The sequence below is a fragment of the Tursiops truncatus genome, chromosome 12 (assembly GCF_011762595.2).
Source record: "Tursiops truncatus isolate mTurTru1 chromosome 12, mTurTru1.mat.Y, whole genome shotgun sequence".
NCBI classification, from domain to species: domain Eukaryota; kingdom Metazoa; phylum Chordata; class Mammalia; order Artiodactyla; family Delphinidae; genus Tursiops; species Tursiops truncatus.
The window spans coordinates 37,959,011-37,984,037 of NC_047045.1; the positions used below are offsets into that span (position 1 = coordinate 37,959,011).

A 25,027-nucleotide genomic window follows, 5' to 3' on the forward strand; every position below is an offset into this window, starting at 1 on the left:
AGTCATGGTTCCCCCGGTGACCATAACTGGTAGTACAAAATCATCCTAAATCTTCATCAGTGACTCACAGTCAGATGAAATATAAGATTCATAAAATGTATACTGGAGCCCAGGGCGAAGAAAGGATAGCGTCTAATGTGACTTTATGTGACTTGTAGGTAATGAATGGGAAGGATAGCACACTTACACAAATGTCCGTACTCATTAAATTCTTGTAGTAGAAAGAGTAACATCATTTTACGAATCATATAAAACAAAGAGTATCATGATGGTATGACACCATCGTTCTCTCCCACTCACCTTTCACCAAACAATTCTGAGGCTAAGATTTCATTCATCATCAAGATCTGAGCTAATATATATATTTTTAAATTGAAGTATAGTTCATTTACTGAGCTAATATATTTGTAATAAACAAAATTCCAGACCCGGGATGCTATAGACTGAATGCATCCCCCTAAAATTCATACTGTAGGAGAGGAAAAAAATTTTTCCCCATCATTGTAAGTTCTTGGCTGGGGCCCCTGTAACAAGACAGACTAACAAGAAAAAAATGAGTTTTTTAACATGTATACCTCATGTACACATGGGAGATACCCAGGGAAAAAATCGGTAACTCTCAGGGATAGTTAGATTTTAAGCTTAGGATTCAGGCTTAAATGTCATCTTCAGCTAAAGCACAAAAAGAAAAGGTGTAGGGGAGGCCAGTTATGGGTTGGTGACCAGGAAAGTTTGGTGCCTTCTCCATTGATGAGTCTTTAGTGATTTAGAGTCAACCTTTCCTTCCTGGTACAGAAAGGGAGTCACCCTTACAAATGGAGATTTCCTTTGTAAATACAAATTTCCCTTACACAAAGGGGAAAAGGGTAACTTCTACTCTGTTTTCAGAGGTTCTCCTGTGTCTGTTTCTCAAAATAATCCTTATGCCAAAGAGGCATATTTTGTGGTGGCATATTCTACCATCCTTCAATATGTTGAAACCTAATCTCCAACATGATGGTATTTGGAGATGGGGCCTAGGCAGTTGATTATGTGATTAGGGATTAGTGCCCTTATAAAGAAACCCCAGAGAGCTCCCTCACCCCTTCTGCCATGGGAGGACTCAGTGAAGACTCAGTGAGAAGAGGACTGTTTATGAACCAGAAAGTAGGAGAAACTGAATCTGCTGGTGCTTTGATCTTGGACTTCCCAGCCTCCAGAACTGTTAGAAATAAATGTGGAATTCTGTTACAGCAGCCAGAACTGAGTAAGACAAGGTGTAGGCACGTCTAGACCTGCCCTTAGACCCAAATTAGGGGGACGTTAGACCCAGCCTTCGCACCTGTGCCTCTAGGATGCATCCACTCTGTAACTAATGCCAAATGCTTCTCCACATCTCTTACCCTCTGTCTTCAAAACAAAGGCAGGGGACTTCCCTGGTGGTGCAGTGGTTAAGAATCCACCTGCCAATGCAGGAGACGATCGCTCATCCGGGAAGATCCCACATGCCACAGAGCAACTAAGCCCGTGCGCCACAGCTACTGAGACTGCGCTCTTGAGCCCACGAGCCACAACTACTGAAGCCTGTGCTCCACAACAAGAGAAGCCACCGCAATGAGAAGCCCGCGCACCGCAACGAAGAGTAGCTCCCGCTCACCGCAACTAGAGAAAAGTCCGCGTGGAGCAAGGAAGACCCAATGCAGCCAAACATACATACATACATACATTTATTAAAAAGAAAAAACAAAGGCAGATGGTTGGTGGTTTGGGCCACTGCCAAAGTGGAAGATGGACATTGCCTTGGGCTGTGGGAAGAATGTGAATGGCACAACCATTTAGGTAAGAGAAAAACTGAATTAATTAACTTGTCAATCCTTCCCTGAGATATGCGAATGCAGTAGGTTCTCACATGATGGGTTACAATTTCTCTGGTGTCAGAAGCTGCTTCTCTTCATATTTGTAGTTAGCAATTCTGGAGGGTCTTATGACTCTCTGGAGGGTCATGGAGGGTGGTGTTCAACACAATTGCCCACAGCTGCTAAGGAACACCTTGCAGTATGAAATATAAATTTTCATACACATAAACTTGCTGTAACATGCATGAAACATGATGTCAGTTCTTTACGATGGAAACAAGATGGATACTGAACACAAGAATTTAAATTGCTTTGCTTTTACTAAACTATTAAATAGTGTTTAAATACTTAAAAAATAAATTCAAGATGTTAGCTTTAAAGAATTTTGATTTAAAATATTGATATTCATTAATAATTTGCTCTTTTTAGCAGATAATTTTGACTAGTTTAGAAAGTTTTAAATACATATATTAAATAACTTAAAATTTTGTATTGTTTGTATTAATTTTAATATACAGTTTAATGATACACACTACTATGTATAAAATAGATAACCAACAAGAACCTACTGTAGAGCACAGGGAACTATATTCAATATTTTGTAATAACCTATAAGGGAAAAGTATCTGAAATAGAGTAAATAAATAAATATAAAACCAAATCACTTTGCTATACACCTGAAACTAACAGAATGTAAATCAACTATACTTCAATTTAAAAAATAGATAAATATACAGCCTGCATAGGCTATGTAACTGTAAATACACACACACACACACACACACACACACACACACTTTAATGAAAACCTATTTGAATACAACTATATTTTCATTTTTAATCCTCTAGTCCATTGCTAAAAAACTTGATAACATTATTAGTAATTTTGCTGAAGTGAAAGTACGAAAAATAGATTTACAGAAACTTATAAATTATGTATGTCTTTTTTTTGTCTCACCCCAGACATCAGTAGCCATTAACAGAACACTGACATGTGCACTAATAATTAGATTTAGTCAAATTTCACCAACTTCCTGTTGTATAAAAACCATCTCTTTAAACACGCTTTATTTTTGTCATTATGAAGGTATATTTATCAATGTAGGAGGTCAAAGCATACTTTATTTCTCAGCTGTTAGCTTGATGTATAGCTTTTAAATACTTAGACGCTTGGAATGTGCCTGCATTTGAATGCTTGCCCTGCGTGTTAGTGACCTAGGATGAATCAGGCGCCTGTTCTCAATCCACCTTTACTCTGTCTGGCACCTTTACTCATAACTGAAATCCCTGCAGCCATTCAGAAATAAGAGAGCCCTTTTAAAAATGAAGCTATTCCTGAAAATTGTCCATTTATAATGCTGTCTTATGGTAGGATGTCGCGGACAGAAAAAGACCAATGACATCTTTTGTAAAGTCATATGCAGAAGGGTCATATATCACAAAGCGACAAGAAAACCTCAGCAGGAGAAAGAAGGCAGATAAACGGAAGGAGACATTTTAACTGTTGTTGAAAGGACCATATCAATGAGCCCATAATAGATAGGAAGGTGAGATTTTGTCAGACTTAATCACCAGGGAAATGAGAAATCACTCACTCTTAGAGACTGAAATGTACTGTGGACAAGTTGGTAAGAAGCAACTTAAGAGAAAAAGGAATCAAGATTTCTTGAGCACCCCCCAGGAGCCAGGGCCAGTGCTAAGCACCTAAGATACGCATCACGCTGATGCCTTCAGCTACATGACACACCAGAGTTTTTAACAGGATTTAATACATTAAAGCTATAGAAGGGAGACTACTTAACCCTTAATGTAACCAAGCTATGTGCTCCTGTGCCCACGGCGCAGAAAGCCAAACGGCAGCTGTTTGCAGCAAAGTAAGGGCTTCCTGCGGGGCGTCAAGCAAGGGAGTGGGAGACAAGCCTCAGATCCACTCCAACTTGGTCTTTGAGGTGGGGGTGTTTTAAAGAGGAAGAACAAAGAAGCTGGGGTTAATCATCATCTTGTGACGTTTCTTAACCGCAGTTTCAGAGGTCAGGATACCTACTGTTGATGAGTCTCTGCTCTGGTGATGCATGACCCAAGGGTCTGTGAGTTCATCTTGCCCTGGAGAAACAACCTGAGTCTGTGCATGAACAACGTTATCAACAACAGCAATTTTAGTCCTCTGACTCTGGTTTAGTGTTCAGTTAGCATAGGATTGGGGTCAGAGGGGACAAGACAGGGTATGAAGTTTTGGATAGAGAGGTTAATCATAAATTCGGCAGGGGAATTCGGCTTTAGAGGGTTGCATTAATGCCTGTAGGGCAAAGTTCAAACTTGTTAGTAAGCCGCTCCCCACCTGTGCCCACCTGGCCCTAATTAGCCACCCAGTCTCCCCCTCCCCCAGCATACTGCCCTTCTCACTCTCCCCAGCACACCAGCCATTTCATGCCTCTGTGCCTTTGCACATGCTGTTCATGTGGCTGGGGGTGCCTTAATCCATTGGCAAACTGCCACCCATCCTGCAAGCCTCAGCGTGAAACCGAGCAGGACCCTGTGGGGCTCCTGGCCATGGAAGCCTTTCTATGTCCCCTGTTTCTTGCTTGTAGGAAATAGGCTTCAGCCTCCATGACCTTCCCTGAGTTCCAAAGGGCAGGTTCAAACAGTTGCTAATCAGGGAAGGGAGGGGATGCAGCGACAAGGGAGGAGCAGTGAGAAATAGTGAAGCCTTGGGACAGGATCCTGGTTCCCCCTCAAGGGACACACATGACAATATCTCTGAGCTCTTCTGCAGAACTAAAACCCCCAACAAATGGAAGATGTTAACTCCTTGAAGCATTCTTCATTCCAGAGAGAAAGTCAGAGTTTGAGAACCACAGGTCATCAGGAGACCACCTGAGGCCAGATTAAAGGAATGCAGGCCCTGCACACACCCTGATCCCTATCATCAACCCCACCCTTGAACCATTGCTGGAAAACTCCTCACCAAATGCCCCCTGGGTTGGGACACACAGTTTTGAGGGCATGAGCCCACTGTGTTCCCCTTTGCCTGGCAAAGCAATAAAGCTATTCTTTTTTGTTTCACCCAAAATTCTTTCTCTGAGATTCGATTCAGCACCAGTGCACAGAGGCCGAGTTTCAGCATCAAGCTCAAATGTCACCTTCTCTGTGATATTTTGTCAAATTCTTCCAGGCCCAGCAAGTTTATTTCCTCTGTTTCCATAAAACCCTCCACATCATCAGACATATTAAAACATGTTGTGTTGCATTACGATGACCTGCTCTTGTGTCTGTCTTCTCCAGACAGTAGTTCCTCATGGACGGTGCAGTATCCCAGCACCTACACTATGCCTGGAACACAACAGGGATGTAATAAGTGCACACTGAGTGAAAGAATAATTGAATGAATGTACACAGGTCCTATTTACTGAACAATGACATGTAAACAACAGGCATGAAAGCAACTAACTAGAATATCTCAGAGTAGCTCACTTTTGTCTTAGTTCAATCTGCTGGATGAGATCTGGGCATTACCCTTCTTTCTTGGCAATATCTTTGAGACACAGGAAGCAAGTGAATGATTCAAATGACATGACTTGCGTCAACATATAATCTGCCAACAATAGATCACTTTAGACCGGGGCAGAACATTCAGCAGTGATGGAAATATTCTATATTTGCACTTGCTGGTATGGTAGCCACTAGCCAAATGCAGCTACTGAGCGCTTGAAATGTGGGAAGTGCAAATGAGGAACTGAATTTTTAATTTTAATTAATTGAAGATAACCACACATGGCTAGTAGCTACTATATTGGACAGCACAGCTTTAGATAATCATTAACACACAATGTAACAGGGAAGAGCCAATTCTGACTCCATGTTGGATCTGTTTCTTTTACTTTAACCTTTGCTTTTCATCGCTCTTGTTATTATAATCACTGTCTATAGCTATAAGCGTACAGAATGGCCTGCCACAGGGAACCCTGCCCTCTGCCTGACAAAGTGCCTTTGTTCAGCTCACAGAGAGATGTTCTGACCCTGCCCACCTGTGAATGGTTGCGGAAAAGAAGAAATTAACACAGCCCCACCTATTTTGCAAGATAAATGGCCTTTTTACTTTACTTCCTCACCTCCTCCCCCTCTCTGTTCTATAAAAGAACCTGTCATCCAGACCCCAATAAGATGGTTTATTTGGGGTACACTAGTCTGCCATCTTCTCAGTCTGCCAGCCTTCCGAATAAAGTCGCTATTCCTTGCCTCGACACCTCGTCTCCTGATCTACTGGCCTGTCATACAGAGAGCAGAGCAAGCTTGGACTTGGTAACAACATTGTAGGGAAGTTCTACCTCATTATAATTGTTCTGTAAACAAAACCAAATACTCAGCCACTGACAGTTGGGTAATCTTAAGAACTTCCTTAACTTTTCTGTTTCTCATTCTACTCACCTATAAACCCAGCAGTAGGGACTAGATGATGTAAGACTGACAGCTTTTCTATCCTCTCCCCCAGAAACTGAGACATAGTCACATTAAGCTCCGCGGATGTACATCTCTGGGGCTCAGTTCTCTTTGCCACGTCAAGCCGTCTGGAGGGACAGCTGATTGGAGCACCCCTCTACCCCTTCCCGAAGTGTGAAGGCAGACGTAGGCTTATGTGCCCTTGTGGATTCCAGGGGTTTTCTCCAGAGAATTACAGATGATAGGTTCATTCCAACCCATGAATCAGAGGACCACGCTGAAAACACCTAAGGTCCCTGGGGGAAATCCCACGTTCTAAACCTTAAAGAAGAATAGGAAAAGGCCTGACTAGTGCAAAGCAATGCATCCTCAGGCCCTTTCAGTTCTTCAGGTTGGAGCCGACTAGGGTAGCTCCCTGTGTCGAGGGGTAAAATCATTCGGCTTCTTTCCCTTAGGATTTTGCGCGTGAGAAGAGTGAGGCTTGTAGAGCCAGCTGGGCTTCTAATCGTGTGCACTAAGCCTGATTATCTAATTTCCACCTGTAAAAAGAGCACTTTGCAATTCCTCAGCTCCAAGGAGAGAAAATGCTAAATCCCCTTTCCAGGGTCTCTGAGACAACTGGGCTCATGTGCACATAACTTGGAAAGACCTAGCCAGTCCTTTTTTCTTAGGAAGGGAAGGGGGAAGACAGAAAGATGTGGGGAGAGAGAGAGAGAGAGAGAGAGAGAAAGGAGAAGGAAGAAGAGGAGAAGGAGGAGGGGGAAAGAACAGGAGGGAGAGGAGGAGAAGAAGGTGAGGGAAGACGAGAAGGTAGGGAAAGAAAGGTGGGGAGAGCTGCTGAAGCTCCAGGCTGGTGGCTCTTGGTTGAGTGAGCATCAGAATCACCTGGAGGACTTGTTCAAACACATTGCTGGGCCCTATTCTAGTTTCTGACTCAGTAGCTCGGGAGCAGGACCCTATAGGCTGTGCATTTCCAAGTCCTCAAGTGACGCTAATACTGATGCTGAGCCTGGCATCACCCTTGGAGAGCCACAGCTCACGGTCATCACATCAGCCCTCGGCTATTCTTGCAGTTCCGTACAGGGTTGGAGTCAGTTCCTCAAAAGGAAAAGACGTGTAAGTGCGTGTGCTTAGAGGGGACTTGGTTAATATGTTTCCGCATTGTCCCTCCTGCTGCTCAGACAGATGTGCGGCAATGCAGACTGAGGCACAGTGGCCGCTGCGAGTGACAGGAGCCGTTGGGAAGATCTGGAACACCTTGAAGGTGGTTTCGGTCACCTGGCCCGCATCCTTGGCTGGAGAGCATGCAGGCTAAGGGCACGCCTGTGCACAGAGGGACAGCTTTCTCCTCAGAGTATCACAGCCCACCTCCCCTCACCACCCCCCTTGCAGGAGGCTCGTCTTATCACCATAACTTGTCAAAGGCCAAATGATAAATAGCATTATCATTTCCTGTCAAGAAAGAAGAAAATCTATAAATGAGTAAGGGCTTTTGACAATGGTCTGCATTGGTCATTTACAAGAGAACAGTTTATATTTTCATAGAAAGACCATAGATAAGGATGATTAAATTGGCCAGTTCATTGAAGGATGTTAGAGAGATACCCCACCTGTCAGCAAAAATCCAGAGCTCATCTTTCCTTTTTTTTTTTCTTTTTAGCTAACACATATATATTACTTATCACATGACATGCACTGTTCTAAATACTTTACATATATTAACTCATTTAACCTTCACCACCATCCTTAAGAGAGATATACTATTATCCCCATTTTACAATAAAGGAAAGTGAGGCATGGAGGTTAACTGACACGGCCAAGGTCACACTGCTAATAAGTATCAGAACCAAGATATCTGGCTTTAGAATCCACGTTCATAACCATTCTATAGACTTTTGGTGTTTTCTGTTCATCCCTTTACTCACTTGTCTTGAGAAAGTTTACAGCCGAGAATGGAATATTTGTGTGGATGGCCCACCATATATATTTCCCAACAGGAAAGTCTAGTTGAGAAACAGCCTCAGGATATCAGTTGCTGGGAGAAAAGAGAATCAAGGTAAAGTGAACTGGAAGAGCTCAACGGACCCTGACAGGCAGCCTCATGCCCCCAGTTTCTCTCACTAACTGGACAGGAAGATTTGTATTGACCAGCCATCCAGTGCTGAAGATATGGCCAACCTTTCAACCTGGCTCTTGCCTGAATTTCTTTCTACAAATACGCATGTATCCTGCCCCTGCTACATGCAGAACGCTAGACTAGATACTAGATGGTGAGGTGGGGAAAGGAAACAAAACATGGTTATCACCCTCTGGGAGCTGACAGACTGGGAGGGGATAGAGGTAAACAGGCAGCTGTAATACCAGAGTTCATCTTATTATTAGTGACAGTTCAGTCTGCTGATGAGATCTGTGGGATGCCTTCCTACTTGGACAGTATCCTTGATGGAGACATGGGAAATTGCTTTTCTTTATTTGTGCCAGGAACGATAATGAGCATGTTTACATAGGTAGGGTTGGCAGATAAAATACAAGCCACCCAGTTAAATTTGAATGCATATGTCCCATACAATATTTGAGACATACATATACTAAAAAAGTATTTGTAGTTCATCTGAAATTGAAATTTCATTGGGCATTCTGTATTTTCACTTGCTAAATCTTGCAGCCCTGTGCACAGATTATCTTTAATCCTCACAGTAATTTTTTGTCTTCATTTTAGAGATCCAGAAACGGAGACATAGTCACATTAAATAACTTGTCCAAAGGCATACATCTATCTGCTAACACACATTAGAAACCAAGTTCTTAGGCTGCTTTGTTTCCACCAATGGCCAATTTTGTGAGTTTTATGTTGATAACTATCATTATCTGTCTCAATGAATCCCATTTCCTGACCCTGTTCTCAAATTATCTGAGTATACCCTACTCACTGACCAACACGTAAAGTTCTGAGTCCTGATTTTCAGAGTTAAGAAACAGATTCAAGTACTATATAAAAGGAGGCTAGGGATAACATTTACTCATTACAGCAAAAATCAGATTTGTAATTTCTAAGAATGTGTGCTTTAGTGCAGTACACACACAAGGGGAGTGCAAAAAAAGATCAGATACTGGAACCCCATGACACCTGAAGATGAGAATACTACAACACAACAACTAAACTAATCTGGGGGACAGATGGCAGTAACATTATAAGCTTGTACTCTGGAACATGTGAGCTTGAGATTATTCAAGTTTAGTTCTTCATATAACAGTTAAAACTGCCTGATAGTGAATGAGTGAATTTAACTTGGTCTTTTGTGATATCGATTGTTTCTGTCCTCTCTCCCAACTCCCTGTATTGGTCATTTCCCCACCAGCTGCTTAAAAGAAAACAAAGCCCATTTAATAGTGTGCCAGCATTTGAAACGCCACCAATCTTCCCCCTTTAGACTCAAAGCAAGGCTTATTTCCTGATCAGATCCTAATGGTTTATCAAAAGTTCAACATTGAATTAGTAGCCTTGAATTTTAAGGTTTACCAACATATGACACAATTACCTATGGTGGTTCTTTAATCTTCACCAATTTTTTTCCCTTAGCAAAAAAGAGAGTTTCCAGGGCTTCCCTGGTGGCGCAGTGGTTGAGAGTCCACCTGCCGATGCAGGCGACACAGGTTCGTGCCCCGGTCCGGGAAGATCCCACATGCCGTGGAGCGGCTGGGCCCGTGAGCCATGGCCGCTGAGCCTGCGTGTCTGGAGCCTGTGCTCCGCAACGGGAGAGGCCACAGCAGTGAGAGGCCTGCGTACAGCAAAAAAAAAAAAAGAGAGAGAGAGAGTTTCCATAACCATGCCATAGGATTTGCTTCCATTCAAGCTCTAAATATACACAATTCAGCCATATGAAATTGCTGTCTTTATAGGTTAAAAATGGTTACATATCAGCAATCTCACGTGGTTCAACCTAATATAAGTACACCCAATATACCTGCCATTTGCAACAACATGGATGGACCTGGAGGACATTATACGAAGAGAAATAAGCCAGACACAGAAAGGAAAAACTGCATGATCTCACTGATATGTGGAATCTAAAAAAGTCAAATGTAGGGACTTCCCTGGTGGTCCAGTGGGTAAGACTCTGCGCTCCCAATGCAGGGGGCCCAAGTTTGACCCCTAGTCAGAGAACTAGATCCTGTACACATGCAGCAACTAAGAGTTCACATGCCACAACTAAGACGTCTGCATGCTGCAACTAAAGCTCCTGCATGCCACAACTAAGACCTGGTACAGCCTAAATAAATTAAATAAATAAATAAATAATTAATTAAAAATACAAAAGTCAAATACATAGGAGCAGAGAGTAGACTGGTGGTTCCCAGAGTTGGGAGGTGGAGGAAATGAGGAGATGTTGGTCAAAGGATACAAAGTTGCAGTTCTGTAACGTGAATAAGTCATGGGGATGTAATATACCCTATGATGATGGTAATTTATAATAGTGTACTGAATACAGAAATTTACTGAGAGAATAGATTCCAGGTGCTTTCATCACACATACAAAAAGACTATATGAGGAGGTGATATGCTAATTAGCTCAACTATAGTAATCATTTCACTATGTATATGTATATCAAGTCATCATGTTGATGAAACTTAGAAGCTTTTGCACAGCAAAGGCAACCATAAACAAGGTGAAAAGACAACCCTCAGAATGGGAGAAAATATTTGCAAATGAAGCAACTGACAAAGGATTAATCTCCAAAATTTACAAGCAGCCCATGCAGCTCAATATCAAAAAAACAAAAAACCCAATCAAAAGATGGGCAGAAGACCTAAATAGACATTTCTCCAAAGAAGATATACAGATTGCCAACAAACACATGAAAGGATGCTCAACATCATTAATCATTAGAGAAAATGTAAATCAAAACTACAATGAGATACCATCTCACACCAGTCAGAATAGCCATCATCAAAAAATCTACAAACAATAGGGCTTCCCTGGTGGCCCAGTGGTTGAGAGTCCACCTGCCGATTCAGGGGACGAGGGTTCGTGTCCCGGTCTGGGAGGATCCCACATGCCTTGGAGCGGCTGGGCCCGTGAGCCATGGCCGCTGAGCCTGCACATCCGGAGCCTGTACTCCGCAGTGAGAGAGACCACAACAGTGAGAGGACCGAGTACTGCAAAAAATATATATAAAAACAATAAATTCTGGAGAGGGTGTGGAGAAAGGGGACCCTCTTGCACTGTTGGTGGGAATGTAAATTGATAGAGCCACTGTGGAGAACAGTATGGAGGTTCCTTAAAAAACTAAAACTAGAACTGCCATACAACCCAGCAATCCCACTACTGGGCATATACCCTGAGAAAACCATAATTCAAAAAGAGTCATGTACCACAATATTCACTGCAGCACTATTTACAATAGCCAGGACATGGAAGCAACCTAAGTGTCCATCGACAGATGAATGGATAAAGAAGATGTGGCACATATATACAATGGAATATTACTCAGCCATAAAAAGAAACGAAATTGAGTTATTTGTAGTGAGGTGGATGGACCTAGAGACTGTCATACAGAGTGAAGTAAGCCAGAAAGAGAAAAACAAATACCGTATGCTAACACATATATATGGAATCTAAAAAAAAAAAAAAAGTCATGACGAATCTAGGGGCAGGATAGGAATAAAGATGCAGACCTACTAGGGAATGGACTTGAGGACACAGGGAGGGGGAAGGGTAAGCTGACACAAAGTGAGAGAGTGGCATGGACATATATACACTACCAAATGTAAAACCAATAGCTAGTAGGAAGCAGCCGCATAGCACAGGAAGATCAGCTTAGTGCTTTCTGACCACCTAGAGGGGTGGGATAGGGAGGATGGGAGGGAGTGAGATGCAAGAGGGAAGAGATATGGGGACATATGTATATGTATAGCTGATTCACTTTGTAATAAAGCAGAAACTAACACACCATAGTAAAGCAATTATACTCCAATAAAGATGTTAAAAAAATCATCATGTTGTATACTTTAAATGCATACAATATTTATTAAAATATAAAAATAAAAATTTTAGAATACACATGATATATAAATCAGTGCAATCCTCCTTCATTCTTCCTGGCCATTAAGACAATAATAAAAAGATTCCTAGTTACCTGTACAATATCCATCCAAATACAGATGTTGAAATTGTGGGACAGCAGAAAATGAATGGTGGCAAGGCACATGTTTATGGAAACTTAGAACAAATTATAGATTCAGACCATGAAAGACTGCCCTTTATAATCTTCTAAACCACATTGTTCAAAGAACTGAGAATTCCACTGGCCAAAGAACTTTTCCTTTTCCTTTTACTAGAAAATTATAATTTTTGGTTTCTTTTTCAGGCTAGGGTAGAGAACGAATAAGAAGCACATTTATTTTTTAAAAACTGCCACCTAGGGCTTCCCTGGTGGCGCAGTGGTTGACAGTCCGCCTGCCAATGCAGGGGACACGGGTTCATGTCCCGGTCCGGGAAGATCCCACATGCCGCAGAGCGGCTGGGTCCGTGAGCCATGGCCGCTAAGCCTGCACATTCGGAGCCTGTGCTCCGCAATGGGAGAGGCCACAACAGTGAGAGGCCTGCGTACCGCAAAAAAAAAAAAAAAAAAAAAAAAAAGACGTTCTTTTCGTTAAAAGGCACCGTAAGGAAAGTAAAAAGACAGCCACAAACTAGGAGAAGATATTTGCAACATCATAATCAACATAGATTTGTAGCACAGAATATATAATAAATTCCTACAAATTTATAACTTGAATTTATAATCTTTCTATTATATTAATTTATAATAGATAAAAAGAAACTGCCTGTTTTAGTTCCTAGGGCTGCTGTAACAAGTTATCACAAACTGGGTAGCTTAAAACAACAGAAATTTATTCTCTTACAGTTCACGAGGGCAGATGTCTGAAATCAAGATATCAGCAGAGTTGGCTCCTTCTGGAGGCTCTGAGGGAGAATATGTTACATGCCTCTCTCCTAGCTCTTGGTGGTTACCATCAATCCCTGGTATTCCTTAGATTGTAACTGTGTCTCTCCAGTCTCTTCCTCAATCATTATGTTGCCGAAAACTCGGCCTCTGTGCGCCAGTGACGAATCAAATCTTGAGACAGAGTTTTGGGTGAAATAGAAAAGAATAGCTTTGTTGCTTCACCAGGCAAAGAGGGATACAGTGGGCTCATGCCCTCAAAACTGTGTGTCCCAACCCAGGGGTATTTGGTGAGGAGTTTTCTAGCAATGGTTCAAGGGCGGGGTTGATGATAGGGATCAGGGTGTGTGCAGGGCCTGCATTCCTTTAATCTGGCCTCAGGTGGTCTCCTGATGAGCTTCTGTGGTTCTCCAGGTTATCAAACTGTGACCTTCTCTCTGGAATGAAGAATGCTTCATCAAGGAGTTAACATCTTCCATTTGTTGGGGGTTTTAGTTCTGCAGAAGAGCTCAAAGATATTGTTACTGTGTCCCTTGAGGGGGAACCAGGATCCTGTCCCAAGGCTTCACTATTTCTCACTGCTCCTCCCTTGTCTCTGCATCCCCTCCCTTCCCTGATTGGTAACTGTTAGAATCAGCCCTTTGGGACTCAGGGAAGGTTATGGAGGCTGGAGCCTGTTCCCTACAAACAGGGAACGTGGGACATAGAAAGGCTTCCATGCCCAGGAGCCCCACAGGGCCATGCTTGTTTTCAATCACATGGCCTTCTTCCCTTTGTGCATCCTCTGTGTCTCTGTATCCAAATCTCCCTCTCTTTTTTCTTATAAAGACACCAAATATTGGATTCAAGGCACACCCTAATCCAGTATGACCTTATCTTGATTACATCTGTGAAGACCGTATTTCCAAAGAAGGTCACATTCACTGGGACTGGGGGTTAGGACTTGAACATATCTTTCAGGGGGACAAAACTCAGCCCACAATATAGCCCAACAGAAAACATAAAAATAGAAGCCCCAAATGGGCAAAACAGATGTAGAGGAAACAAAAGTTGCTAATAAACAAATAAAAAGATGCTCAACCTCATGGGTTATCAGAGAAGCACAAATTAAAAGCACAATGAGATACCATTCCATATCCACTCGATTGGTAAAAATTGTTGGAAACAAGTAAATTAAATAAATGTGAATGAGATAAGAGTTTTTAGTCAAACCCTTTAATAATTATATTTTATGGTATATCTACTTAAAATAGTTTCTCTGAAACTTTTTGGTAAATGAAACTTTTAGTTTGCTAAGTTAAGTTAAATTACGGCAATTCATTGAATGTCTAGATCATTTCTAAATAAGATAAAATACGGAAACATTCATTGCTAAACAAGTCTAACTACTTTTGTCATCTTATTACAGAAAAACTAAAGATGTTTAAGTTAATTAGAAATGTCTTATACCACATTGAAAAAAAAATGCTATGAGAAATTATGATATTGTTGAGGAAGAAGAAAGTTTCCTCTACCCTTCTGGGTTCTTCTGGCTGGTCTAAGAATTAAATGGACATGAGGCAGATTAACAGGAGAAACTCAAAATTTAATAACACGTATACATGGGAGAGGCCAAGGAAAACTGAGTAAGTCACTAAAATGGCTGAAGCCCTCACCTTAAATACCATCCTCAGCTAAAGACAAAAGAGGATGGTGAGAGTGAGGAGAGTCAAGGTTACCAGGAAAAGCACAGTAAACAAGCATGATTGTGATGCAGATTGAAGGTAGGGCCTTCTCCATTGATAAGTTTCTAGAGATTTGGTCATATTCTTCTTCCAGGCACAGAGAGGGAGACACCCTTACAAATGGAGATTTCTCTTATAAATGTAAATGTTTCTTACAAAAGGGCAACTTCAGAGCCCTTCCCATGTCTGTGGTTTCTCAGAAAATAACCAGCATTTAAAATTATTATGCCAAAGAGACATATTTTAGGGTAGTAAATTTTGCTCCCCTACCATAGGTATTCATAAGTTTGCCAATCCAAAAAAAAAAATACTAGTATAACAAACAGTTTAAAATTGCTCACATATTAGTTTTCACTAGAAATTAATGCTTCTAAGGTTTAAAAATTCTAATTAATGTATGTAATTAAAATTACTAAAATTAATAAAGAAACATTTTTATATGCAAGGAAGAAAAAAGTATAAAGAATGGAAATGCATTTTGTTAAAAGAAAGTATTTTTGTCCTAAAATGAGATTAAAGAAAAAAGGGGTGGGGGGAAGCACAGGACAATCTGAGTGTAAAAAAGGGAGTTATAGAAGGTTTGTGGAAAAGGAACCTTGAGAAGAGAGTTATGCATAGTCAAGATGGCTGGGATTGGAATAAATTTAATTGAGTGAATAAATTTTAATATCAAAAGTAAGCTGGTGCAAAGCTAGAATTTGGTTCTACCTGTTGAGAGGGCAAGGTTTTCTTGAACCATTGATCTGCCTTTGATAACAGATTGTAGAAGGTTCTTTACTTTTTAAGTAATCCATTGTAACAGTCTGTATTTGCCTTTGAAATCTTTTGTCACTTTGTTGGATGGTGTAATTAAATATTGTTTAACAGTGACCTATGATCCTATTTGACTAAGTGTTTTAAAACCTTTTTGATATTTTTGACAAACTCCCCCAAAATCGAATTCTAAATGAAGGGTTATTGACCTAGAAATAACTTTGAGGTTTTTTTCTAGAAGCCCCTGGAACACCTTGAGAGATTTGTTTTCTCTCCTTGTTAAAGAGATATTAACTAATTAGACTTATTTGGTGTTAAATTACACAAGGAACATTGTCAAATGAGTGATGATAAAGCCTCTTAGGTTATATTGTATGGGTAAATGTTATTAATATAAATGTTCTAGAAATTATACGAAATTCCTAGAATTCTAATGTGTCTTGGTGTAATGGTATCAGTCATAATTCTAGTAACATCTTAAAATGTTGTATGTCAGAGATAACTGAAACCCAACAGGACCCTTGTGGGGCCCTCAGGGACACAAATCCTTTCCATATCCCTCATTTCTTCTTTGTAGGAAATAGGCTTTATTCAGCGCCTAAGACCTTCCCTGAGTTCCAAAGGGAAGATTCCAACAGTTTTAATCAGGGAAGTAAGGGAATGCGGAAACAAAGGATAAGCAATCAGGAAACGATAGTGCCCCAATTAAAGCTGGGTCCTAGTTCCTCCTCAAGGGATATACAGAACAATATCTTTGAGTTCTTCTACAGGAACTAAGGGGACTTTCCTGGCAGTCCTGTGGTTAAGACTCTGGGCTCCCCATGCAGGGAACACAGTTCAATCCCTACACTCGGCCAAAAAAAAAAAACACAAAACCAGGAACCAAGGCCCCACCCAGCTGGGGGATGGTAACTTCAGGCTGAGCACACTCCTGGAACAGCACCCTGCTACCTCACCACCAACCAAGCAGAGGAAAGTCACACACCCTTAAGCCCTCACCCCAAATTTTGCCTATAAAAACCTCTCCCCAAAAGCCATCAGGAAGTTTGGGGTTTTGAGCACAAGCCACCCGTTCACCTTGCTTGGCCCTGCAATAAACCTTTCTCAAACTTGATATTTTGGTTTGTTTGGTCTCACTGAGAATTGGGCACCTGAACCTGTGTTCAGTAACATAACCAAACTCCTTTGCCAATTGCATTGTAATTAGATCTTTAACCATGCCTTTTTTTTCTTTTTTTTTTTTGCGGTACGCGGGCCTCTCACTGCTGTGGCCTCTCCCGTTGCGGAGCACAGGCTCCGGACGCGCAGGCTCAGCGGCCATGGCTCACGGACCCAGCCGCTCCGCGGCATGTGGGATCTTCCCGGACCGGGGCACGAACCCGTGTCCCCTGCATCGGCAGGCGGACTCTCAACCACTGCACCACCAGGGAAGCCCTAACCATGCCATTTTAAGTCTTTTGTCATTTACAGACTGTTATAGTTTTATTCTGATGTTTTGTAAATTGCTTTATCTTCATGGAAAGAACTCTGAGTACACATTTCTGATAACTTTAAGATCATGACTTTTGTTTGAAAAATTGCTGATTCTTTTTAATGTCTTGTTTTTCCAGATTGGAGGAAATTTTCTCTTTTCTCTTAAGCTAACTCTGATTTACAGCAATTTGTAAATTATATCTTTGTAAGCAGAATTGAAACATTTATCTTTTTTCCCCCTGCCTGATCCCTCCAGATTTTGGAAACTTCGTGAGTATTCAAACACAACTCTCCAAACTAATATTTCTAATTTTTCTCCCACTTTTGACTTGGAATCATTGAGAGCCAGTGCTGTGCCTTTCCTGAAGCCCTGCAAATTGAAACTGAACAACTTAGATATAAACTTGAGAGAGATCACCAAAACAGTCCACGTTTAGAAAATCTTCGTGCCTATTGCTGTGCAAGTCACTCAGAAAGTTTACCCGATCACCCAATGACATCATCAGAAACATTCGAACTGCAAAAGGTGCTTTGACCCCTACATCTAGACTGCCCTCCAGACTCAGACTGAAACAGAGCAGGACCCTGTGGGGCTCCTGGTCACAGAAGCCTCTCTCAGTCCCCTGTTCCTTGTTTGTAGGAAATAGGCTTCAGCCTCCATAACCTTCCCTGAATTCCAAAGGGCACGTTCAAACAGTTGTTAATCAGGGAAGGGAGGGGATGCAGAGACAAGGGAGGAGTGGCCAAGAAACAACAGTGCAGGCTTGAAACAGGGTCCTGGTTCCACCTCAAGGGATACACCTGACAAAATCTTTGAGCTCTTCTGCAGAACTAAAACCCCGAACAAATGGAAGATGTTAACTTTTTTTTTTTTTGGCAGTAGGCAGGCCTCTCACTGTTGTGGCCCCTCCCGCTGCAGAGTACAGGTTCCAGACGCGCAGGCTCAGCGGCCATGGCTCACGGGCCCAGCCGCTCTGCGGCATGCGGGATCTTCCGGACCGGGGCACGAACCCGTGTCCCCTGCATCGGCAGGCGGACTCTCAACCACGGCGCCACCAGGGAAGTCCCGATGTTAGCTATTTGATGAAGCATTCTTCATTCCAGAGAGAAGGTCAGAGTTTGATAACCTGGAGAACCACAGAAGCTCATCAGGAGACCACCTGAGGCCAGATTAAAGGAATGCAGGCCCTGCACACACCCTGATCCCTATCATCAACCCCGCCCTTGAACCATTGCTAGAAAACTCCTCACTAAATCTCCCTGGGTTAGCACAGAGGGCATGAGCCCACTGTGTCCCCCTTTGCCTGGCAAAGCAATAAAGCTATTCTTTTCTACTTAACCCAAAACTCTGTCTCCGAGATTTGGTTCGGCACCAGTGAATAGAAGCTGAGTTTTCGGCATCAAGACTGGCTTTATAACTTCCTCCAACCATTAACTTTTATTTTCGTTCTGTCTCTGTAGAAATGCTTCTTATTAAATACCTAACTGCTTGTACCCTTAGGCCTAACTTTGAGAGCCCCACCTCTCTTTTGAAATGAGTAACTGAACTGACCTAGTGTCAGGACTAAGAGACTGGTTCAGTGAGATGAAACCATCTACCAACTCACCTTCTGGACATGAAATTTCTTAAAAGTTTCAAAGGTGGTCCCGTAGGGGAGCAAAACTTGCCACCCTAAAATACGTCTCTTTGGCACATTAATTGTTTTAAGCTGGTTATTCTCTGAAAACAGCAGACATGGGAAGGGCTCTGAAAACCGACTAGGAGTTGTCCTTTTGTAAGAAACATTTACATTTGTAAGAGAAATCTCCATTGGTAAGTGTGTCTCCCTCTCTGTGCCTGGAAGAAGAGGATGACCAAATCTCTAGAAACTCTTATCAGTGCAGAAGGCCCTAACTTAAATCTGCATCACATCACCCTTGTTTACTGAGCTTTTCCTGGGAACCTCCCTTAACTGCCTCCCCTCATCCTCAACATCATCTTTTATCATTAGCTGAGGATGGTATTTCAACCATTTTGGTGATTTACTCAGTTTTTCTGGGTCTATCTCATGTATACATGTTAAACTTTGATTTTCTCCTGTTAACAAATAATAATAAATTAAAAAAATAAAAAGGCGATTCATAAGCACATTTTCCATTATATCAAAACAAAACCCAAGAAAAAACCTAGAAAGAAGTCATAGTCCATCAACAGAAGAATAAAAAATAAATTATGGGGCTTCCCTGGTGGCGCAGTGGTTGAGAGTCCGCCTGCCGATGCGGGGGACACGGGTTCGTGCCCCGGTCCGGGAAGATCCCACACGCCGCGGAGCGGCTGGGCCCGTGAGCCATGGCCGCTGAGCCTGCGCGTCCGGAGCCTGTGCTCCGCAACGGGAGAGGCCACAACAGTGAGAGGCCCGCGTACCGCACAAAAAAATGGTACACTAACACTATGGAGTATTATAAGTGGTAAAATAAGTGGGTGAACTACAGTTGCCAGCAACAAAAGGGTATATCTTGAAACTGAGTCCCCCTGAAACTGAATTCCCTTACCAAGTTCATGATTAACCTCTCTATCCAAAACTTTATTCCTGTTCTTGTTCCCTCTGATCACAATCCTGTGCTAACTGAACACTAATCAACCATAGTCAGATGACTAAATCTGCTGCTGTGAATAGCATCCTTTTTTTTTCTTTTTGTAAACTGATTTGGAACAACTGCTTTATTTATTTTAAAAATTTATTTATTTATTTATTTATTTTTGGCTGCTTTGGGTCTTTGTTGCTGCACGCGAGCTTTTTCTAGTTGCGGCAAGCAGGGGCTACTCTTTGTTGTGGTGTGCGGGCTTCTCATTGCAGTGGTTTCTCTTGTTGTGGAGCACGGGCTCTAGAGCGCATGCTCAGTACCTGCGGCACACGGGCTCAGTACCTGTGGCACGCAGGCTCAGTAGTTGCAGCTCTCAAACTCTAGAGCACAGGCTCAGTAGCTGTGGCACGCAGGCTCAGTAGCTGTGGCACCCGGGCTCAGTAGTTGTGGCTCTTGAGCTCTAGAGCACAGGCTCAGTAGTTGTGGTGCACGGGATTAGTTGCTCTGCAGCATGTGGGATCTTCCTGGACCAGGGCTCGAACCTGTGTCCCCTGCATTGGCAGGCGGATTCTTAACCACTGTGCCACCAGGGAAGTCCCAAGAGCATCCTTAATGTACTAAAATTGCTAGCATAGATATTGTCATAAACACATCGACGCACATTGTTTCTCGAGGGTAAGATGAGCTCACAGATCCCTGAGCCATGGACCACCTGACCAGAGAATCATAAACCAGAGACATCCTGACTCTCAGAACTATAATTTAAGAAATGTCACAGAGGGAATTCCCTGGCAGTTCAGTGGTTAGGACTTGGCCCTTTCACTGCCGTGGCTTGGGTTCAATCCCTGGTTGGGGAACTGAGATCTCACAAGGCTTGCGGCATGGCCAAAAGAAAAAATAGTCACAGAGGTGTCACAAGATGATTAACCCCAACTTCTTTGTTCTTTCCCTTTAAAACATCCCAAACTCAAAAACCAAATTGGAGTGTATCTGAGGCTTGTCTCCCACTCCCTTGCCTGGTGCCCTGCAATAAACACTGTATTTTCCTTCATCACAACCTGGTGTCAGTAGATTGGCTTTGCTGCACTTCAGGCAAGCGGACTCAAGTTTCGTTTGGTAACATAGAAACCTAATGTTGAGTGAAAGCACAAGTCATAAACATATAGTATGTTGATGACATATAGCCATCATACGTGTGACATTTAGTATGACACAATTTATGTAAATTTTAAGAACAAAACTTGCCAATACATTGTTTAGAGAAACACATGCATGTGACTTTTTAATTAAAAAAATTTTTTTTAATTTTTTATTTTTTTGGCCACACCACAGGCTTGTGGGATCTTACTACCCTGACTAGGGATTGAACCTGGGCCGCCTGCAGTGGAAGCACAGAGTCTTAACCACTAGACCACCAGGGAACTCCCTAAAAAGCTATTGTTAAAGAAAGCAAAGGCATCATAGACCCAGATCAGAAGCATGGGTACTATGGCCACTACACTGCACAATCCCAGGGGTGCCATCTCCACTGCAGTTAATTTGAATGGAGCTGCAGATGAGTATGAGTGAGTTCCTAGAGTTATGCACGCCCATACGTAGTGGTACTGGCATTTACCTTCGGGACAGGCAAAAGGAAAAGACAACTATTACAAAGAAAAGTGGGCAAAGGATATAAACTGGCAAATAAAAGAAGAGAAACCTGAAGAGCCATCAAATATATAAAAAGATATTCAATCTTACTACCAATCAGGGAAAGTTTACAAATTAAAACAAGGTACCATTTTTCATCCATGAGACTGATAATACTTAAAAATCTGATAACATGAACTATTAAGAAGAATGGGGGTGGGGGGCTTCCCTGGTGGCACAGTGGTTAAGAATCCGCCTGCCAATGCAGGGGACATGGGTTCGAGCCCTGGTCCGGGAAGATCCCACATGCTGCAGAGCAACTAAGGCCATGCGCCACAACTACTGAGCCTGTGTGCCACAACTACTGGAGCCCACAAGCCTAGAGACCGTGCTCCACAGCAAGAGAAGCCACCACAATGAGAAGCCCGCGCACCGTAACGAAGAGCAGCCCCCACTCACCGCAACTAGAGAAAGCCCACGTGCAGCAACAAAGACCCAACACAGCCAAAAATGAATGAATGAATGAATGAATAAATGAAGAATGGGGGAAAATATTATGTTCATGAGCTTGTGCAAATGTAAATTAGTAAAATTAGGCCATTTTTTAGTAAGATTGAAGAAAATATAATTACTTTTGGACCCAGAGATTCCTATTCTTTTTTTTCTTTTTAAAAATATTTATTTATTTATTTATTTTGGCTGCACCAGGTCTTAGTTGTGGCACATGGGGTCTTAGTTGCAGCATGCATGCGGGACCTAGTTTCCCGACCAGGAATCGAACCCAGGTTCCCTGCATTGGGAGCTCGAAGTCTTACCCACTGGACCACCAGGGAAGTCCCCAGAGATTCCTATTCTAAGTAAACACCCTAGAGAAAGTTTCAAAGGATGATACCTCCATAAGTAAATTGCTGCGATGTTTGAAAGAAACTTTAGGAAGGAAACAACTGGGAATAATTTATATATGAATTGTATAAAGGAGCCAGAATATATGTATAAACATGGAAAGAATCTCAAAAATAAAGTGGACTGAAAAAAGTATCACTACATTATTTCTATTAAATTTTTTAAATTTTAAATATATCTTAGCTATACATGACATGATCAGAACTCGTTAACATGTTGTGTTTGTGTGCTGGCAGGAATGATACGGAAGAGTGAGAAAGATTCAGGAAGGAGGAGACTCTAAAGAGTAAACGCCTTGAGAAGGTGAGAGAGGGTGGGGGTCAGAGTGGAGGGAGGGGGCTTTGGAACTGATCACGCTTAAAACATCTTTCTTTGGTGATTAGCTAACCTTGAGGTTTGTGATCAGTGAGGCAGTGGAAAGAACTTTCTTCTCCAGGTAATTTTTCTTCATTTAAACAAGGAAACAAATAAATAAGTAGTAAATTGTAAGAGAAAATAAAAGAAAGTAAAGCCTATAACAATGTTGAGAGTATGGAAAGTAAGGCTGCTCCTCCTGCATTAAAATACAATGTTAAAGTCACCTCAGGCCCCAATGAAAAGTGCTCTGATTTACTCATCACTTTATGTAAAATTAAATATTCGAGCTAAATTAAAAGCTGGAGCCCAGGGACTTCCCTGGTGGCGCAGTGGTTAAGAATCTGCCTGCCAATGCAGGGGACACAGGTTCGAGCCCTGGTCTGGGAAGATCCCACATGCTGCGGAGCAACTAAGCCCGTGCACCACAGCTACTGAGTCTGCGCTCTAGAGCCCGCAAGCCACAACTACTTAGCCCATGAGCCACAACTACTGAAGCCCACGCACCTAGAGCCCATGCTCTGCAACAAGAGAAGCCACTGCAATGAGAAGCCTGCACACAGCAAGGAAGAGTAGCCCCCTCTCGCTGCAACTTGAAAAAGCCCGCGTGCAACAACGAAGACCCAACGCAGACAAAAATAAAATTAATTAATTAAAAAAAAATTGAACTTCATTTAAATAAATAAATAAAATTAAAAGCTGGAGCCCAGACTTGTAGGCTCAACTCTGATTTCAATTCTCAGTGTCTTTTGGTCTGACCCAGTGCAGCAGCCCTGTTGATGGAGTAAAAATTTAGTCCACTAGGTGGTCTAAACCAGTCAGAACTACAGTCGCTACAATGTACTACAGCAGGGGCAGGTTTCTGTGAAAAAATTAAAAATCACAAATATGTGTATACACACAATATCACTTCTTAATTTCACAGCAGTTTTTTATATTAATTAGCATTTTAAAGTTAAAAATCAACTTGATTCATCTAATGAAATGTTTATTTTGTTTTAAAGGCCAGTGACTAAGTTGATTTTATGTAATCCAATAGCACTGTATTCTTTTTTTTTTTTTTTTTTTTTTTTGTGGTATGTGGGCCTCTCACTGTTGTGGCCTCTCCCGTTGTGGAGCACAGGCTCCGGACGCGCAGGCTCAGCGGCCATGGCTCACGGGCCCAGCCGCTCCGCGGCATGTGGGATCTTCCCGGACCGGGGCACGAAACCCGTGTCCCCTGCATCGGCAGGTGGACTCTCAACCACTGCACCACCAGGGAAGCCCCACTGTATTCTTTTATCTCCTTCCATAATCACCTATAACCATACAGCAATCTTGTCAGTTTATAATAATAATGATTAACTCCTATTCTTGGCAGATTTAACAATATATTAAATCTGTAGTACAGATTTAACGACCAGGAGGATCCCACATGCCGTGGAGCAACTAAGCCCATGTGCCACAGCTACTGAGCGTGCGCTCTAAAGCCCACAAGGCACAACTACGGAGCCCAAATGCCACAAGTACTGAAGCCCGCGCGCCTAGAGCCCATGCTCCACAACAAAGAGAAGCCACTGCAATGAGAAGCCCACGCACCGCAACGAAGTGTAGCCCCCGTTCGCCGCAACTAGAGAAAGCCTGCACGCGGCAACGAAGACCCAAAGCAGCCAAAAATAAAAATAAATAAAATTAAAAATTTAGTAAAAAAAAAAGATAGCTGTTAAAAATGGGCAGAAGAACTGAACACACATTTTTCCAAAGAGGAAACGCATATGGCCAACAGACACATGCAAATATACTCGACATCATGAATCATCAGAGATATGCAAATTAAAATCACAATGAGAGCCGCAAGAGGGAGGAGATATGGGGATATATGTATATGTATAACTGATTCACTTTGTTATAAAGCAGAAACTAACACACCATTGTAAAGCAATTATACTCCAATAAAGATGTTAAAAAAAAAAAAACCCACAATGAGATATTACCTCAGACCTGTCAGAATGACTATCATCAAAAAGAACACAAATAACAAATGTTAGCAAGGACTGGAGAAGAGGGAACACTTGTACACTGTTGGTGGGATGTAAATTGATGCAGCCACTGTGGAAAACTGTATTGAGGTTTCTCAAAAAACTAAAAATAGAACTACCATATGACCCTGCAATTCTACTCCTGGGTATATTTCCGAAAAAATGCAAAAACACTAATTTGAAAAGATAACATGTACCCCAATGTTCACAGCAACAGTATTCACAGTTGTCAAGATAGGGAAGCAACCTAAGTGTCCAACTTGGAGGATGGACTTGGAGGGCATTATTCTAAGTGAAATAAGTCAGACAGAGAAAGACAAATATTGTATGATATCATTTACATATGGAATCTACAAAACACACCAGCTAGTGAATATAACAAAAAAGA

General features: G+C 42.1%; 1 protein-coding gene across 1 annotated transcript in view; it reads right to left on the reverse strand.

Moving 5' to 3' along the window:
- The window catches only part of LOC101321093 (uncharacterized), a 265,172-nt gene that overhangs the window by 215,698 nt on the left and 24,447 nt on the right, over positions 1-25,027 (reverse strand).